We start from the raw sequence: 11362 nt of genomic DNA on the forward strand, positions 1-11362 counted from the left end.
GCCTCCACCCCCCACCCACCCCAATTGCCTCAACCTCATCAGCATTTCAACCATTCCAGCAGCCATTGCAGAAAACTCCTCAAGAATATCAACAACACGTGTTTCAAGATCCGTATCGTGTTCCCATGCGTCCTGAACCCATTGCTTATCAAGGTTATGGTGATTCTGATGAGACTGAACCACCAAGTGAGTCTCAAACCGGCTCGCTAACTGATATGTTGAACCACGCTCTTGATCCAGAAAACGCGAGCAATTGGATCTTTGGTCAGGGAGGAAATGGACAAGGTAATGAGTAGTTTAAATGTAATCTTTTAGTTGAAATGTAAGCAATTTAGTTGAAATGTAATCTTTCTTTTTTTAATTAATGAAAACTTTTTTTTAGATTAATATTCAATTACAAACTAGTTTTACATTTCATTAAAAATTAAGATTGCAAATACAAACTTATAATTTGAATTCCTGCACATGAACATTGTAGAGTTCATAACATTCGTCTAGACTAAACCATCTTCCGTTGTCTTCAGCGAATTTGGTATGAGCTCTAATTTTTAGTTCTTCATTTGACAACCTAGGATTATCCCCTTTTATCAACCACATAATTTGCTGATACTTTCCAACATTGTTATTGATGAAACAATAACGATTTTGAAGACACACATTTGTTCTTCTTGGACTTACATGACTTAACATCGTGAACCTTTGAAACTCAGGGTCCCTTAAGTTAAAAGTCTCTAAATTGAAATCTTTATCGCTTGCAACTGAAACCCAACATCGAATTAGAGAAACATCTTCCTCTAGAGTAAAATCTATTTCGGTTATGCGAGCACTAGGCATGTTGAAATGAATTTGAATTTGAAGTTGGGTTGGGTATAAGTTATGTATATATAGAGGGGGGAAATAGTATCCGTTGGATGCAGATCTGATAAGTGTTATCAGACCAGCGAGCGACATCTTGACTAACGCTAGCGTTGTTGTTGATGGTGGTTTTTAGTTCAAGGGCTAAAATCGTAAACCATGTATTTAATACGCTGTCATCCTGCAAAGGAACAGAAGCCATTTAAAAGCAATGAGTGCTTAAGCCTCTTCGCTCACATATGTATTGAGCAATTCAACATATCTGTATATATGAAATTTACTTAAAATGGTGCGTGCAACAACAATCCCAGAATATTCTGTGAATTTTATCTTTCACCAGCATTATTCACTAATGCATGACTTGCCTAGTATTTTCCTATGCTATGTTCCCAGCCGAACTCTCAATATTGACATGACATGACGATTAAATGTTCACTCTCAGCAGAGTAGCACGAGTCTCCCGAAGTTTCAGTATTGAGATCTGCACCGAAGTACTCACACATGCTGCATCACTCTCTGATAAAGAGAATTTTGTATCGACGCACTTTTAAGTTAGCTCGATCGAACACGCTTAAATTCCTTAGGGAAAATCTAGACTGTTAGTATCAGTCTCAAAAATGATCACGGCCACACGATTTGGCCGCGCGATTCAGCAAGCCTAAACTACTCCTGACGGAGCTAGGCGATCGCCGCATTGACCACCGGCGGACCCACCAGTGCCCTTGTCGATCGAGTCCCATTTAGTTCATTCACAAGCGCTTCAAGCGTTAATCCAAACATGGGTGATCGCGCTATTTGAGAATAAGCTCAAACGAGCTAAGACCGACAAAAACGGTCTCAAAAACCATCACATCCGTCCAACTTACCGGCCTAGTTGGACGGCTTATATCGCATCTCAAGCGATCAAAGAGGTGCTAATGTGTTCACTAGCAGCCCAATTTTCTTCCCAGTCGATCGACTTGCTCAGGGCAAGTCAATAACGCATAAAATAGTTCGATCGAACTAGGGCGGACACGGCTGCTTGACACCCTAATTGGTGTTTGCGGCATATGTTACTATCGCAAATCGATCACAACCATCCATCTTCGCCAGCCACATTGAATGGATTAGATCCAATTTAAGACGATCAAAGAGGCGCCAGCATGATCGCTGGCGGCTCATCTCCATCCCCAGCTGATCGAATTACATGCGGTGATCCAGAAGCACGTCGAACCGCTTGCCCAAAGTAGGGCGATCACGCACTTATAAAACCTTATATTTAATAAGCGGCGTTACACAACTGTCGCAAATCAATCACGAACTTCCATCTTCGCCAGCCTGGTCGGACGGCCTAGATCTAATTTTAGTAGGCCAACGAGATGCTTGCACACTCACCAGCAGCCCATCTGTGCGTATATCTAATCGACCTATCTGAATCAGTGGCAAATACCACAAATCGTTTGGCCTAATGTTGGGGAGGCAGCACGGCTTCAAACCCTAAAACACAATCAACAACAGCATACAACTGTCGCAAATCATCTCGTCCATCCAACTTCGCTAGCCTGGTCGGACGGTTTAGATCTGATTCTAGGTGGCCAACAGGGTGACGCCGTGATCACCAACCACCCCTCCTCCATAAGGGGTGATCAACCAAGTGGTAGTTCACCCATAGGGTTCTCGAAAGATCACCTAAAGTTGGTTGGTCGTGCTACTTCTTTTAAGACGCTCAATTCGTGACTGATTCGATCGAGCTCTAAAACAACGATGCTTCTAGCACATCGATTATTTTCATCTGCTTGATTAAAAGCGATGCTTCATACACATCGATTATAAGCGATGTTTTATAAATATTGGTTTCACAAATAATTTATTATTTGACCTAAAAGCACTGTATGTTGCTTTCAACGACGAGTCTCACGACTCGACCCACTTACTTGAGACATCAAACATGTCACAAACTGGGGGATGCTCACTGGGGTACTAGTCTGGCGGTTTACAGTGTGCGGCGTGCAACGCGCCCATTACGAGAGTGTCAGGAAAGACGGACGATTAACAGTGAAAGTAGTGGGTGAACGTGTGATCAGTCTTTCCTCATAACGGAAACACGATGATCACCACCCTCCGCACAAACCCACTTCTCCACTACTTCCTCCACTTCCTATGAGATCAGGATGCGCTCAATGACTTGTATAAATAGGTTTTCAATCTATTTCGACGAACAGAACACAAGTGTTATCAACACAAGTATCCAGAAAATACCAAGAACTGATAGCTTACATTCTGCAAGCCAGTTCCACATTCTGATACAAGTCATAAACAGCCACGCCTTCATAATTCAACATTCTGATCTCAGACCCCTTCTTCGCTTCCCTCCCTAAGATCAACCCTTCTCCTTCACTTTGTGACCGAATTGAATCTGGAACGACCATTTCTTGGTTTAGGCCAGAGTCTTACAGATTGATCTCTCGAATCTAAAAGTACTCCCATTCAGTGCATTGTTTAGGGTTTGAATTCGTTTCTCATCAACACATCCAAATTTATCAAAAACATCAGAACCATTTTTTACCCTCAAACAATTGGCGGCCAGAGTGGGAGGTTGATCTCTCGGTTGCAAGATCAATTCTCAATTTCATTTCAATCCTATCAATTTCAAGATGGTGGATCTTAGGTCTGGGTCAGTTACCAATCTTGATGCTGCTGGCGATGATAATACTCCTAGCGTCACTATCCCTGTTGCTGACACCAATGTATTGCTCGCCAGCACACTCAACGCATCTCATGGTGTTATATCCTCTACCACCAATACCAGCGGCGCAGGAAACGTTCATTCCAGCGTGACACCTCCTATCACGAGAGCCAAAGACGTTGCCACCTTTCTCAATGTTTCTTCGAGCGTAACCTCCCCAATTGTTACCAGAGCTACTGCCACTCCTCCATCACGACGAGAGGTTGGAGGAGCCAGAGGAAGCCAACCCCATATTACCATTGTTGATTTGATGGAAAGACAAGAAGTTCTCGATGAAGCTAACAAGGAATGCTTTCAACAGCCCTGACACAAGCACTTCAGTGGGATGCATAGATGAAGAGGATCGCGTTGCTCCTAAACAACAGTTGGTGGAATCTTGCATTAACGCACCAACATTGCTGGAAAGAACCAGACCCGCCATGAACGAAGATGCACACGAGACTCGAGAGAACATGCCTCTCATCAACGAACAAAATAATATCGGACCCTCTGTAAGCGTAGTGGGTGAAGAAGAAAGCTCCACCTGCAGAACAACAACCCAAACGTGCTGCACCAGCGCAGAAGACAGCTCGAACTCGGAAAGCTGAGACTAAGACGCCTGCACAACAACAAGAAACTGGAGGAGCCGATTTAAGCTTCCCGTCTCCGATTTAAGAGGTAATCGAACTCCTAGAAGCATGGATTCAAGATGATAACATCAAACTACCGCCTCTTAGACGTTCACCAACTGAAAAGGAAGTGGCGGATCCCAAATATTGCCATTACCATAGGTTTGTCAATCACCCAACCAGTGACTGCAGCAAATTGAAGCGCATTTCCAAGGAGAAGGCGGATGCAGGAGAACTTCAGGAAATGAAGGAGTTCACAAAGAGCCTCCTCCCGTCAGGAGCTGCATGATTTCTGGGGACTCCATCCACAAAACCGCACAGTCCATGATGGAACATTTATGTGAGATTCTGTATTTCTTCAAGGCGCAGCGTCAAGATATATTTGCAGTCCTCAACCCTGTTGTATCAGGCCAACAACAACAGAAGATCCTCCGCACGCAGGGAATCAGGAAAGAGCTGCTTCACAGGAAATAATAGAAGGAGAAATAAACTCACGTATGTGAGTTATATGAAAGGAAGAAACTCATCCTTTGATACATGACCGCCGGCCGAAGCCTTTTGATATTGGTAGTTGTGGCTAGCATCACCGCATATGCTCTCCTAAAGCTCATGAACGTAGCTACCACTACTTATACCTCTTCGCTCATCCAGGATTCAAGGTCGTGGTTACCAAAGCCCATGACCACCAAGACCACGCCTCTCCTTGCCGTGTCCATAGTCACCATTCCTCATGTCAAGGATCGTGACAGTAATCATCCAAGCTCCATCCAACCTGTTTTGTTCCCATGAAAACGCAATCTCTCATAGTTGCTACCAAGAACCGTTGCTGCTCGTTTGTTGATACCATCCAGAGCTTCATCATAGCAACAACCACTACGAACAGAGGGTAATCCGAACTTCTGCATCTTTTAGTTTTCCATGGAGAAGTAATAGAGTCACCAGTACGGAGGCAAGATGGTGATACCTTTATCATGGTCAACCCACCGACTATACAAGAAAGAACCGTGTAAACTACACTTGGGGACTAAAGCTCAACACGAAATCCCTTCATTATCAAGGACCTCTTCAAATCAGAAGATACGGTCACACAAGAAGTCATAACCGTGACAAGTTCACCATTTTTCAAAGATGTAGCGTGAGGGCATCACCACCTCCCTGTCTGGAAGGTGCCTGACCAACAAGCAGTATTTGGCTCAGCGTTGTTGATGAAGAATCAAAGAGGAAAGTCACACCTCAGCAAGACACACATACCAACCGCATCATGTCTGCCACATCACCTACTCAGAACTCAGTACCGCCTATCCAAGGTCTGCACGAAGCTGCGCATCAACAACCATATCAGTTGGCAAAGTCGGATTTGGTGTTTCTAGATTTCCAATTTTCTATGGAAGGGGTGCATGCACTGCCAGATGTTTGAATACAATACAGGTCTATCAAGTGCGACTCCGTCCATTGATTAACAAATGACAAATCCAAAAGATTATCGCTTTCGTCAATTCGTCAACCACTTTACCAGCAATGCAATGGAAGTACGTCTTCCAATAGAAAGTAGGTCCGGGATAACCACACCTGTGGACTGCCAGCATAGGATGCCTTCACGTCCCTCAACCAGGTTATTTCTGATATCATCATCATCAATGTCAAAGCTTTACGAGTCGCAGGAATTTCTCAACACAAAGACGTACACGACATCAAAGATTCCAAAAGTACGTCACATAGATATTTTCACATATCCGGCCACGCCATCGGATTTGAAGTGTAACCGGTGACTGCTCATCGCATCACATTCCATACAACAATCCAAGATGGAGAAAATGGTTCAAAGGATGTTGCTTGAAATGAAGCCCTTGAAGACTTCATAGCGGCACGTCGACAACGGAACGCCTCTCAGCTTGTCTACTTCACTTAACGGCTCCGGAAGATTTTTCCCATACAAGCATCCCCAGCATATTATCATCGTAATCAGAAAGAGCAAGATGACTGAAAGAAATCATCAAGCAGCCTGTACATGCTTCTTAGGGCAAGCATTATTCGTACCCTGAAGTGCAGCCTGCTTCAATGACGAAATAAACTTTCAATCACCATATCATTGTGCCTAGATCCTAGAAAAAAGTTTCACCATCTTTAATTTTCATATTTTGGAAAATACCTTTACGGAATCAGGAAGCAGCGAGCTAGTGCACGTGGTACTCCCAGATTGCAATTACTTCTTCAGACGTGTCCAATCACGTCACACGCGCTATTAATTGGAGATAGAGCATCCGCACCTAACAAATACGACTCTTGGATCTCCTTTTCACGGAAGCACAACACACGTGATATAACAAATGGAAGTTACAGGTTCGTGGTTGAATCCTCAATTTTCATCATTGCATCCCCTATTTCAAGCTGTTGTTATTAGGGTTACATATAACAAGTATCATCGTGGAAGCGGTATCCAATCACATGAAAGGAAAACACATCACAAATTATGGGTGTTGCCTTCTCATCGGCCACATCACCTCGATAGAATGAGGGGATTCTATTGTAACCCTATCGGAGAGTGCTACATCTTGAGTTTCAAGATACCGCAATCTTTCCAAGAATTTGGATTTTTCAGTCGGGAGATTTCGTTCATACATACAATTGGAAACATAAAATTATCAAAGCAGCATGAATGAGGGATTATTATTCGATCAAGCCCTGGCTCAGCCGCATGAAACAAAGACTGTTATGCATCAAAGAAGTGTCGTCAACGCCGGGGCCAATGGAGCCTTCACTAGAGTCCTCTCCAGGAGCTGCTTCAACATCCTCTCCGGAAGGCGCTTCAACATCCTCTCGAGCCGCTTCAACACCCTTCTTGGAAGCTGCATCAACGTTCTCTTTGGGAGCTACTTCAATTGCTTCAGTAGCCTTTTTAGGATATTCCTCATGATAGGGCTCGTCCACATCAGAGACGAGGATTATGGCGTCGTCATGAATAGGGTATTCATGTTTATCCAGGAGTTCATAACTCCACCCTCCTTCACTTTAGTTGGGCAGCAAACCTTTCAGCCCTGGCACTTGTTAGCTGAGATGCTTCGCGCCTCCACTTTTCTTCCATGCTAACCGAAGCTAGGAAAGCTTGGACACGCTCTCAAACGATATTCAGATGTACAGGGGACTTGGAATGCAGTTTGAGATCCCAACCAATCGTATGCCTAATCTACCTGGGGCCAACCGACATCATGCTAGGGGAACGCTCACCTGGACGCCTCTTGAACGTGACATGATCCAAGGACAGGCCGACCCATCTCTCCTGGTAACATCTAACTTTGTCTCATAAGTTTTATCTTTATTTGTCACCATGTAGTGCTTACCCCGCAACAATGTCACTGTTACGTACTAAGCAGAGGACTTAATGTTGATGGTGGTTTTTAGTTCAAGGGCTAAAATGGTAAACCATGTATTTAATGCGCTGTCATCCTGCAAATGAACAGAAGCCATTTAAAAGCAATGAGTGCTTAAGCCTCTTCGCTCGCATATGTATTGAGCAATTCAATATATCTGTATATATATGAAATTTACTCAGAATGGTGCGTACAACAGCAATCCCAAAATATTATGTGAATTTTATCTTTCACCAGCATTATTCACTAATGCATGACTTGCCTAGTATTTTCCCATGCTATGTTTCCAGACGAACTCTCAATATTGACGTGAAATGACGATTAAATGTTCACTCTCAGCAGAGTAGCATGAGTCTCCCGAAGTGTCAGTATTGAGATCTGCACGGAAGTACTCACACGGGCTGCATCACTCTCTGAGAAAGAGAATTTTGTATCGACGCACTTTTAAGTTAGCTCGATCGAACACGCTTAAATTCCTTAAGGAAAACCTAGACTGTTAATATCAGTCTCAAAAATGATCATGGCCACACGATTTGGCCGCGCGATTCGGCAAGCCTAGACTACACCTGACGGAGCTAGGCGATCGTCGCATTGACCACCGGCGGACCCACTAGTTCCCTAGTCGATCTAGTCCCATTTAGTTCATTCACAAGGGCTTCAAGCGTTAACCCAAACATGGGTGATCGCGATATTTGAGAATAATCTCAAACGAGGTAAGACCGGCAAAAACGGTCTCAAAAACCATCACATCCGTACAACTTAGTCGGCCGACTTGGACGGCTTATATCGCATCTCAAGCGATCAAAGAGGTTCTAATGTGTTCACTGGAGGCCCAATTTTCTTCCCAGTCGATCGACTTGCTCAGGGCAAGTCAATAACGCATCAAATCGTTCGATCGAACTAGGGCGGACGCGGCTGCTTTGACACCCTAATTGGTGTTTGCGGCAGTATGTTACTATCGCAAATCGATCACAACCATCCATCTTCGCCTGCCACATTAAATGGCTTAGATCCAATTTCAGACGATCAAAGAGGCGCCAGCATGATCGCTGGCGGCTCATCTCCATCCCCAGCTGATCGAATTACATGCGGTGATCCAGAAACACGTCGAACCGCTTGCCCAAAGTAGGGAGATCGCGCGCTTGTAAAACCCTAAATTGAATAAGCGGCATTACACAACTGCCGCAAATCAATCACGGCCTTCCATCTTCGCCAGTCTGGTCGGACGGCCTAGATCTAATTTCAGTAGGCCAACGAGATGCTTGCACACTCACTAGCATCCCATCTGTGCATATACCTAATAGGCATGTCTGAATCAGTGGCAAACACCACAAATCGTTTGGCCTAATGTTTGGGTGGCCGCACGGTTTCAAACCCTAAAACACAATCAACAACAACATATAACTGTCGCGGATCATCTCGTCCGTCCAACTTCGCTAGCCTGGTCGGACGGTTTAGATCGGATTCGAGGTGGCCAATAGGGTGACGTCGTGATCACCAGCCACCCCTCCTCCACAAGGAGTGATCAACCAAGTGGTAGTTCACCCATAAGGTTCTAGAACGATCACCCAAAGTTGTTCGGTCGTGCTACTTCTTTTAAGACGCTCAATTCGTGACTGATTCGATCGAGCTCTAAAACAACGATGCTTCTAGCACATCGATTATTTTCAGCTGCTTGATTAAAAGCGATGCTTCATACACATCGATTATAAGCGATGTTTTATAAATATTGGTTTCACAAATAATTTATTATTTGACCTAAAAACACTGTGTGCTGCTTTCAACAACGAGTCTCACGACTCGACCCACTTACTCGAGACATCAAACATGTCACAAACTGGGGGATGCTCACTGGGGAATTGGTTTGGCGGTTTACAGCGTCTGGCGTGCAACGCGCCCATTACGAGAAAGTGTTAGGAAAGACGGACGATTAACAATGAGAGTAGTGGGTGAACGTGTGATCAGTCTTCCCTCATAACGGAAACACGATGATCACCACCCTCCGCACAAACCCACTTCTCCACTACTTCCTCCACTTCCTATGAGATCAGGATGTGCTCAATGACTTGTATAAATAGGTTTTCAATCTATTTCGACGAACAGAACACAAGTGTTATCAACACAAGTATCCAGAAAATACCAAGAACTGATAGCTTATATTCTACAAGCTAGTTCCACATTCTGATACAAGTCATAAACAACCACACCTTCATAATTCAACATTCTGATCTCAAACACCTTCTTCGCTTCCCTCCCTAAGATCAACCATTCTCCTTCACTTTGTGCCCGAATTGAGTCTGGAACGGCCATTTCTTGGTTTACGCTAGAGTCTTACAGATTGATCTCTCGAATCTAAAAATACTCCCGTGCAGTGCATTGATTAGGGTTTGAATTCGTTTCTCATCAACACACCCAAATTTACCAAAAACAGCAGAACCAGTTTTTATCCTCAAACAGTTGCGATGACTAGCGAGCGCTGACTTGACCGTCGAGCGATGGACACTCTATCGCTCGATGGAAACTCTGTCGTGTATGCCTATATGTTATTCCTGACATATAGGCATAGGAGTTTGGAAGTTTGGCATACCCATAGTGGGTGCATATATGCCAAAAATCAGTGTTTGGCATATGCATAGGAATAGGCCTAAGAGCAATTCCTATTGACTTATCAAAACAAGAATTTGTTCATTTTGATCCCACTATGGACTCAACAAACATGAAAAATGGACGAACAAACCAACAAATTTGTTGGTTTGTTGTGTGACATGGAAGAACAGACGCGCGCTCGATGGTAGGCCGGGCGATCGTGGCACAATCGCTGGCGTGTCTCACAAACTCTCGTTCTTCCGCCACACGCCAGCGTCGCGTTTTCCCCAAAACCGCCAACGACTAAAAATCCTTGTAATCCAATAGATATAGTTTTGAGTTCTATAAATACTCCTCATTTCAAATTCAAATTCGCACATTCTTCACTTTCAAATCATCTACAAAAATTCTTCCCAGAGTTCGTGGTGTTAGATTCACTCAACGAGAGGATTTAGCTATTTGTAAAGCCTTTGTTTTTCACACACAACATGTTGTCGGTAGGAATGTATACCGATCAATGATGTGTTTCTGCGAGAAAGTTTATGAAATGTTCGTCGCTGAAATGGGGAACATTAATGGGCGTGATTGTCATGTATCGTCGCATCGTTTTAGTGTAATTAGTCGTAATGTATTGGAATTCGTCGTTGTACTAGTGGAGAATCACAAAAATAAACTCAACGGTGAAGTTGTACATGAAGTGGACGTCTTTTCGACTTCCAAGCTTGTTTCAACATTCTTAGGGTACTCAACAGATATGATCCCTACATCGTCCTAGGAATTCCACCACCCGACGAGAATTGACGTCGATGTAGTAGTTGTTTTAATCTAATATATTTCTTTTATTCTCATGTATGATGTGGTTATTTAATCCAATGCATCGTGTTTTTATTTATGATATTGACGGTGCAATGTTTAATCCAAGAAAAAAATTAAATTAGTTATGATATTGATGGTGCAATTGTGAAGACATCCACATGTTTGGTTTAGATAATCGTAATAACACAAAATAAACAACAAACTAAATAACATAATGTCATAGTGAATCGATTTGTCCTTCAACTTCAATCAGCCCACTCCACTTGAAAAAACGGGGGTCTAACAACCACACCCAATATTTCGATTAGCAATCTGTATGGATTAACTCCAATATACTTTCTAGATAATCAACTAGACAGTCAGACTCAATCTAGAGAAAAGTATATCGAGGAGTTAATATCTCT

The sequence above is a fragment of the Papaver somniferum genome, chromosome 9 (genome assembly GCF_003573695.1).
Source record: "Papaver somniferum cultivar HN1 chromosome 9, ASM357369v1, whole genome shotgun sequence".
NCBI classification, from domain to species: domain Eukaryota; kingdom Viridiplantae; phylum Streptophyta; class Magnoliopsida; order Ranunculales; family Papaveraceae; genus Papaver; species Papaver somniferum.